The sequence below is a fragment of the Cupressus sempervirens genome, chromosome 2 (genome assembly GCF_028749045.1).
Source record: "Cupressus sempervirens isolate cs-2001-9-10 chromosome 2, ASM2874904v1, whole genome shotgun sequence".
Classification (NCBI taxonomy): domain Eukaryota; kingdom Viridiplantae; phylum Streptophyta; class Pinopsida; order Cupressales; family Cupressaceae; genus Cupressus; species Cupressus sempervirens.
In genome coordinates, this window is record NC_143119.1 from 576,751,248 (window position 1) to 576,760,811 (window position 9,564).

The following is a 9,564-nucleotide window of genomic DNA, read 5'->3' on the forward strand; positions in this document are numbered from 1 at the left end:
AGTAGTGTCCTTCTTCTTTAGGTGATGTCTTGCACAGTTTATACCAATGTGTCCATATTCTCCACAATAATGACATCTACACCAGGTATTGTAGTCTCATCCAAATATTGCTTTAATAAGTTGTTTAGCTGGATTGAATGATTTGGATTTGCATTGGAATGCCTTGTGACCATGCTTCTTGCATTTGTGACAATTGCCTTCAAATTTTGGTTTCTCCTTGCATTCATTAGCTTTATGACCATGTTGACTACAATTGTAGCATTTACCATTGAATTTATCTTTTCCATTGCTCCAACATTTGTTTGATGTGTGACCTGACTTACCACAGTGATTGCAAGTAAGTCTTTGATTCCTTTGGGCACCTTGTTTGGAGGTTTCACCTTCTTCCTTATATCCAAGACCAGCTTTACCTTTTTGTCTATGAAAATTCTGCTCACTTTGTTGATTTAATTGATTCATATATGTTTGAGATTTCATTATCCTTTCATTAACTTGTTTTTCAGTGATTAAGTCATTTTCCAAACTTTCATTGATTTGTCTTTCAGATCTCAAGTCACTTTGTAAGCTTTCATTGATTTATCTTTCAATGATTAAATCATTCCTCAGGCTTTCATTTTCAGGTCTCAGATTCATAATTTCTTCATTTGTATTAGATAGTTGATCCATGAGGTCTTCATGCTGAAGGGATTGATTATTTCTTGCCTCCAAGTCTTCATTTGCCTTGTTTCTCTGTTCCAAAACTTCACATAGCCTGATTGATTGGATTTCTTGTTCTCTTTTAAGTTTTCTTACTTCTTCTTGCAAAGAGTCATTCTTTGCTACGAGTTCCTTGATTGCCTCATTAGCTTCATCTGAACTGCTTGATGGTAAAAGGTCTTCAATCTTTTCTTCAACATACTGATGGTCATTCATTTGTCTTGCAAGTTCCTTCCTTTTCAGGAATTGGGAAAGATGCTCCTTTGCTTCTTTGAGTTGAGCCATGGCCATTTCCAGATCTAGCTTTTCATTTTCAATAGCTTTGTCAAGTCTGAATATCTCCATTGTCCTTGATCTTTGCTCAAGCTGTCAAACTTTTATTCTGAGAAACACAAAAGCTTTGATACCAATTGTTGGAAATATTCAAGATATGACAGGTTACTAAGAGGGGAGGGGTGAATCAGTAACCTCAAAACTTTAAAACAATTCAACACTTTAACCATATATAATATTCACCATTCATTCATCAAATCTACTGCATGTATGAGAGATCAAACATTCATAAAACATGTACACAGTGATTTGGTGACCCAGAAACCTTCCAAATAGAAAGTAAAACTGTGGTGGGGATGATACCTACAAAACTTCAATACTATAGTATAAAGTTGGCCTGTTAAGGGTTACATTGACCACTTCTGGTGATTTTCCCTGTTAGGAGCACAAAGGACTGCTAGGTCCACCTTGTTAGAGGATTTACAAACATACAATGAAGTATGCACTCAGTTAAGAGATTTACAAAAGATTGTTAAGTCTACCATGTTAAAGGATTTAGAGACTGGTTCACCTGTTAGGATGAAACAATAGATTTGACTTACAACTTGATTGCTGATTAGATCCTTGAAGTACAGATCACCTCTTGTGATTGACAAATCTTTACTGTTCCTTGATGACCTTGCTGGGTATTTTGCTTTGCTACTGATTCACATTCATTCTTCTCAAAACATTACATGTCTATTTCTTGATACTCTCATCCATTCATTGTAAATGATATAATACATTACATATATATCGTTCCAATAATTATAATTGCAAGGTCGGCTAAAATACAAGTGAACAAAACATTACTGAGTTGGCCCAATAGTAACTCGAGTTCACTAAACTGACTCGGGGACCTTCTGATACTCGACATCCACTGCATTACTTGGCATCGTCATGCACTTCGTAGAAGTGAAGGCTTGGTCCATACTAATCACTTGACATAGTTTTGAACTCGATGACCAATAGTGACTTGGTAGATGTACTGTTACTTGGTAGATACTACACGCTGAGTTTACCTTGCTCTACTCAGTCAACATTGTAACTTCCATGCTCGATTTACACTAAATTCCAATGACACAGTGTGACTACTCAGTAGACACTAAGATGCTCAATAGATACTAAGATGCTTGGTGGATACTGTGATGCTCAGTGTAAACTATGAAGCTCGATGTAAACTGCGAAGCTCGGTGTAAATTGTTGAACACTTCTAAGCTTGGTTAACACTAGAATGCTCGATAGATAGTGATGTAGATAAGTGTTGCCACTAATGGAAATAATAACTTGCCAATAGCAAGTTGGTTTTTGAAAATAAAATAAAAGAATCCTTACCTTTTAACTCAGAATCAAGAGGTTTTCCGGCTCTAAAATGTGTGGCAAGAGACTAAGCTTTTTTCAAGGCCTTGGATATTTTCTTCAAGCTGGGTTTTCTTAGAGGCATTTTTTCTTTAGGAAATTTCAATGCTTGAAGACAACAAACCTGTGAGGCTTCCCGCAAGTCCTTTGCATCAGAATCCAGAATTTCTTGGAGATCTCCACTGTAATGTCCCCTTTCTAGCATTCATAGCATGATGTTGTCGTTAGCCTATTTCCCCACAGTCCCATAGGCTAACTAGGACATTAAAGGGGCTTAGAGGCCATTTGGCCTAGACAGTTTCAGTTGCAGGTCTTTCTGAGGGGTTTTGAGGCAACTTTGGGCATACTTACTATTTATAGTAAGTCATCTTGGATATGGCCGGACATTCAGTCACAGTGGTATGTCGATGGTAATTGTTTAAAATCGACAAGAAGATTTATTTATCATTGATAAGATTTGTTATGCATTGATAAAGCCATTTTATAAAGTTAAATTTAAATATTTAACTTTATTAATGCATAGACTATAGTTTGTGGGAAATATTTAAATTAAAAGAGTTCCCTTTATTTTTATAACACATTGGAGACATAAGGTACATAAAGGAAGTTATGTTTTATCCCACATTGAGAAAACGAAGGATTGAGCTCTTGTGAGAACACTATAAAAGAAATGGAAGAGTTTTTTTTTATGTATGCTTGGATGAAGATTAATGTTATGTTGCTGGATATTTGATTATCGGGCTTGGAGGACGGAATCCCTCTTTGCTAGCATTCTCTTCGCTGTTGGAAGACACAGTCAGGAGGATCAAGGGTGTTTTCACTTCAGGAAACACACTGGGTTTCATTTGGGGCGTTTGCATAAAGAAATTTACAAGGGTTTGAAGTGCAGATTTGAAGTTAGTTTTTGCTACAGTCGGCATGAACAGTATTTTGCTACAGTACGGCGTGAACAGTGTTGGTATCAAGTTTACTTGTTTTTCCGGCTGATTAGAAGTTTGGAGGGCTGGCCGACTACATCTACAAAATACTACGGCCACTAATTGCAGGTTTCTTCTGTCAAATTTTGATATTTTGCATAATAATTGTTGAATACAAGTCTGAATAGTTGTTGCAGCCTTTAAGGCAACTATAAGTGCACATCTACATTTAAAAATTACCCTTTATTAGCAGATTGAAAGAGTTTCCAGATTTTTCATATACTATTGAATGTGTACCAAGTGTTTGTGAAAATGTTATGATGTGTATTATGCATTTTAATGTCACTTCATAGTTGTTTGTAAATCTACTCATTGGAAAGCAATTTATTGAGGAAATCAGCTTTATGAGTTTGCATACAAAGTGTTTGACAATATTCCTTAAGTTAAATTTCTGCAAGTCAAAGTTCAAATCAGGGGAGGATATTACATCCACCATGGTCCTTCCTTGCAGATAGTGATCCCCTTGCACAGATTGTCCCACAATCAAGTCACCTCATCGTCATTTCCTACAAGGATGTAAAAGATCCCCGCCATTGTCAGCTGTTTCACATCATTTTCTGTGAAAATCTCTCCGGATTCAGAGTCTAGATTGATCTCCTGATGCATCATTTCCACTAGGAGTATCAGTAGAGCCTGAACATGATATTTTAGGTTCTCCATGTTCAAAAGAAATCCATGCTATTAGCTACAAAACACATTTGAAATTTGACACAATTATAGTCAATTTTATTCAAGAGTTTAATGCATCAAAATGACAAAAACTTAATGAAATTTGCATTGGCAAAAGTGTAACAAAGATATGTATTGTATTTTAAAAAAGAAGATACCTAATGATTATTTTATTGAAATAGTGTATTGAAATTCTTCACATACACAGAAAAGCATCTCCTTAAATTTTTTATACGTATTTAAATCTCATTGAAAAGAAATATCATAAGCTATATACATATAGCACAAAGTAAATCAAATCGGGATCAGCAAGGCCAAATCGAATCACGAATCAGATTTGAATCAGCTATGAATCAGCAAATTTTTTTAAAAAATTGAAATTTAAAGATTTGAACAATTTAAAACTTATTTTGTGAATCCTTTATTGAATATATCTTAAACACACTATAACATCATCAAATAGAATCTAACATACATAAACAAGGAACATAAATGATAAATCCATCACATATATAAAATATAAATTTTAGCTTAAGTAAATAGAAACCATAGGATCATAATGAGTCACGACATAGATATATAGAATTATAAATGTTGTCAAATCATATATGTATGTAAGATGAAGATTCATAAAATCAGTGACAGCAAATCTAGCTCAAGTCTATCTCTCACTTTTCCTCTACTTTTGTTGTACTCAACAAATAGAAGGCCTTTTAGAGTTATAAGAAAGAGAAATGTGAAAAAAAATCATTAAAAAAGTTGTATTTTTTAATGTCTATAAGTTGTCCAATTGGGCTGCCTGATTTTTCCAGTCGATTCATGGCAATTCATGCAAAGAAATAATTGATTTGATTCACCGATTCACAAAAAATTGCCTAGCTTGAATTGAATCGTGTGAATCTCTATGATTACTATGATATAACATGAACTGCAAAGGTCAGACTAAAAAATAGTACAATACATAAAATAATGTAGGAATGTACATTAAACCATCTTTAGTTATTAGAAATGGAATATTTCAATTGAATAGTTCACATTAAACCAAGATGAATAAATGACTCGTCAACTCTTTTGACTAATCAAAGAACTAGAAAAGGGATTCTAATGTCAACAATTAATCAACAGATTAACAAAGCCAAGATAAATAATGGAAGAAAGCATGAGAGGCCAGGAATCCCAAATATCTAATCTATTTCAGAGCTAAGTTTGTATGGAAACGAATCTCATGACTATTCTCAATCCATCAGATTTACAGTTGATATTGTCTCCTTATTTTGTAGATTGTGTTGGGACATTTGTACAAGATTCATGAACTACATAGAAACCGAAAAAGAGTATACCAAGACTAGACTATGTCAATTACAGCCTGTTGCAGCTGTAATTTTGCTTGAAAAAAACTATACGAAGGTCTCATATTTTTAAATTTTGTAGACTCTATAAACATATACCTGGTTCAGACTATCAAAATAAATTATTTTGGTACAAACAGGTAAAATAAGAAATCTTAAATTGTTTCTTTCCCATACTGATAGGATATAAATTATAATAATATAGAAGCTGAAATAGAAAAACATTTAATTTGTGTTCCTCATTATGTGTAGGTTTTTCTTATGCTAGAAAGAACTAAAGAAATTGCACGATTGAGATTTTTTTTAATTAAATTTAGGAAGATTTGGTGAAATAAAAATAAATAAATAAATCAAATCAAATCACACAGTATCTGGCATGGTTGGAAAGTCGAGGTTTTTTGGGCACATGGAGATATGACATCCAACATGTATCCATGTCGTATCAGATACAGATACGGGGATACACACACCCAGAGAAGAGCAGAGTTGTATCCAGCTACTCGGACAAAAACTGAACCTTAAAAATAGTATGTCCCATGGCAAATGCACCCAAATCAGGAATGCAACCTCAATTTACCTGATTTGGAAATAAAGCATCTTGGGAATGGATGCATACCAGGTACAATAGGAATTTTGCAAGGGACACGTACCTAAATAAACCCTGCCTCAAATAAGAGGCCCATATTCTTAACAGGCAGCCTACCACTGGACCCGAGAATGAAAACAACCCCTTATCACTAGGCCGATGAATACTGGCTAAGATAATATTGACAACAATTATAGATGTAATGGATCCATGTATTAGGGTGTATATTGATTAAGAAGAAGGCATTCCAGGTAAAATTTACACCATAACAGCTACACAGAAAACAAATATAATTGCCAAGCATATCAACCTTAAATGTACCTTCTGGATGGCTTTGTAGGTGCTGCTACTGCTGGAGATTTCCTTGGATTCCAACAAAGATTGAGTTTTTAACACCAAAGCTGTGAACCAAACCCAGCATAAACATAAGAAAATTAGTTGACCAAATCAACAAAAAATGTTCACAACTTTGAGCAACAAAGAGCAGTAAATCAACTGAAACTCCCATTAAAAGAGCTATGAATACTTGCTTGATCCATTAAAACATGCCAACCAAACATCAAAAACAAAAACAAAAAATCGCTATTTCCTCCATATAACATTACTAAAAGCAATTCTCTTCATCGATCTCCATTAACATAGTATTTCCTTAGGGACATTTATATTTCAATCTAATCTCTAAAACAGCAATAAAAATTAACTGAACTGAGAGCTGCTATTGAATGGAAAATCAGTGGAAGTTTACCATTCTTGGCTAGGGTCCAAGTCTCAAGCATACACAGTCTGGGAGTCTCAAAGTGACATCGCAACTTTGGAACTAAATCTAGTGGACTTTGGAGCTTCTCGCCCTCCTTCAAAAAATAAGATTGCCCTAATGACAACTGACAAGGATAGAGTAATGTCACTAGGAAGATAAGAGTGAATTCTGTACTATTGGGATTCAGTGTAGACTCACCAAATCTTTTAACTTGGATTCAGACTCAGCAAAATCTTTATTGGTACAAAACTATCATGACTCAACAAATGACGAAAGTTTTTTAAATTTATGATTGGGTAAAAAAAAAGTTAATCCTACTTATCTTTTGCAGTGCAAAAACAAGCTAAATTGCTTAAGTTTTACATAGTATATCTCCTGCACCTGTAGGTGGACCTTCAATGAAGACTCGTGTAGATTTAATGAAGAATAAAACTTCTTTCCAAGTTTAATCAGCAGATCAAGAGCTACGTATTTACTAAATCTAATGAATTTTGCACTACAAGTACATCACAGAGTGATGGCGAAAGCTTTGAACTAAAAATTAGATCTCTAAGAGGATGAAGCTATGACCTTGATAAGAAGCTTGATATTTTCCAAATTTAACATTAAAATGGCAAAAGCAATCACCAAAATAATTTAAAAAGTTATTGTAGGTAGCAACAAGAGAATCAGTAAAGGAAGCATCCATGGTGAAACTAACATACTTGTCTAGCATCAGTGTTAACCAATCTCACCCGCACACCAAACATAATAATAGGTCTGTCAGTAATGCTACCATAATAGAAAGGACAAGCTATTGTGTCTAACAGATGGACGCAAAGAGATGCATAGAACATATTGTATGTCAGTTGTATTGAAAAAAAAGGCTCAATCTGGACATTGATGAAGACATATATATATTTAGCTGGGGCTAAAAATGCACAGGATTGCAAGTTATACTAGCTAAGTTGACAATAATTCACTTCAGTCTTTTGTATTATAATATCTTCTTTTAATTGAATTTTGGATAAAAAGAACTTCTAGGGAAAACATAAAGGTGTGAAAAGTGAAAGCCAATACAGCTGTAGAGACTTAGCCCAGTCAAGCGAGTAAAACTGGTTGCATGTAGCTTGGAATGCTACAAGTCTCTGTTAGGCTCACATAGTCTCAATACTATGGTTTAACCCCTACCCGCCTTACTGGCAAAGGCAGAGTGAAAAATAGTCCTAGAACCGAATTAGTGCAACAGGCTCAGTGATTTCCACTAAGAAGTTAAGCGAGCCCTGCCAAGGGTACATCCCCGGAATTCTAAAGGATCCACTTTTAATTTCAGTAATAATGGTAGCTTCCCACCATTTAAGCAGGACCAGTGTTACTTCCTAAAGTCATTTTAACTACCTGGATTGTCTTTCATCCATGATAATACATTACGTTAAATGGAGATCCAACTGCCTGGATCGTCTTTCATAAATTTCATGGCATAACAATTGGAGAGCTGTACATGTTGGGAGTCCAGTTGGTTTTCTCTATCTCCCTCTCTCTCTTACACACACCAAAAATAGAAAGTGGAGAATGATAAGCACTTGTCACAAAACATTTGGACTGATACACCTCAGGAGATCGATCGGATTTATTTCCTTCAATCAAAACCAAAAGCAGAAATTGTCGAAAGCAAAACTAAGAGCTTGAAATTAACTTACGAGAAGGCAAATATCCTTTAGGGATTTGAAGCCAGCGCTCGGCCTGTGCAGCTTCCTTCGGTGTCTCTTCCTGAAGAAGATCTAGTGCTTTGTGCGCGGCATTCACCGACCAGGGCAGAGAAAAACAAAATATCTTGCTTCTTGTTTGAAGAGGGGAAAATCAGAAACCCTTGGAGAGGCTGGCCCACTGATTTTCAAATTTTGAATTGCTACTCCCAACGGTTAAATTCCATTTGTACATGTTTATTTATAGAGGACTTGGAAAGAGATATGGATTGACCACGCGTCATATACTCGTTAAATTTGATGGCCGTACGGTCTCACTCCAAATACAATTATCTATTTTCAGTGTTTTAGATTCAATGTTAATTCAGTCATCTTTTATAAATGTCTTAAAGTTCCCTCCAAATATAATATTGATCAAATTTCAAAAATCAAATAATATATTAGATTTTCACAAAACTTTCAGAATTTAATTTTCATAATTTGTATATTTTGTAGTGGAAAACAATTAAATATTTGAGAAAAAAAATTAACATTTTTTTTTGTGCATTTTTGCGAGGAGTTCATCTTGTGCCATCTTTTATTATTATGTAATAATGGGCTCAATGATTTTTCTTTTAAAGAGTTTAAAGGGTTTTGTAAGACACACACTTGTTAAAGGTTTGACAAATGGGGTAAAATGTGTACATTTAAAAATTGACAAGTCAATTAATTGAATATTTTAATATTTAATTAATGCATATCTTCTATTAGTTTAATTATATTCATTAATTTATTAAGTTAATTCACTTAGGTTGGCTCTCATCATCCTAATTCCACTAATTAGTCTTATTAAGTGATTTATTTAATTACTTAATTACACTAATTGATGTGACTAAGTCTCCTAGTCCATGTCACATGACACCTCTCATTTGCATAAATAATTAATTTTAATTAACGATTCACTAAGTTTGTTTGTCATCACCCTTGTGTCCTATTCCTAAAGGGTTAAATAGGTTTATGAATCCTCCAAAGAATGAGTCATAGGGACACTTGCCCTCACATGACTTGATTTTGGGGGCACTTGCCTCTTTGTATTAAAGTCTTTGTCGCCTCCCCTATATGTTAGTTGTTGGTCAAGACACCTCACTTAGTCAAGGGTGACTCATAGGATACTAGCACAAAGAGTTCTCAATGA

At 34.5% G+C, this 9,564-nt stretch overlaps 1 long non-coding RNA gene across 3 annotated transcripts in view; it reads right to left on the bottom strand.

Moving 5' to 3' along the window:
• The window catches only part of LOC149574741 (uncharacterized), a 32,879-nt gene extending 24,290 nt beyond the window's left edge, over positions 1-8,589 (bottom strand). For 2 of the 3 annotated variants that reach the window (XR_016359659.1, XR_016359658.1), the window contains exons 1-2: positions 8,385-8,589; positions 6,270-6,349 (exon numbers count right to left, since the gene is read on the bottom strand). This is a non-coding gene — a long non-coding RNA (uncharacterized LOC149574741). Of the gene's footprint in view, positions 1-2,491; positions 2,545-3,771; positions 4,030-6,269; positions 6,350-8,384 lie in introns of all 3 variants that reach the window. The other variant, XR_016359660.1, reaches the window with a different exon arrangement.
• Between the last annotated feature and the right edge of the window lie 975 nt (positions 8,590-9,564).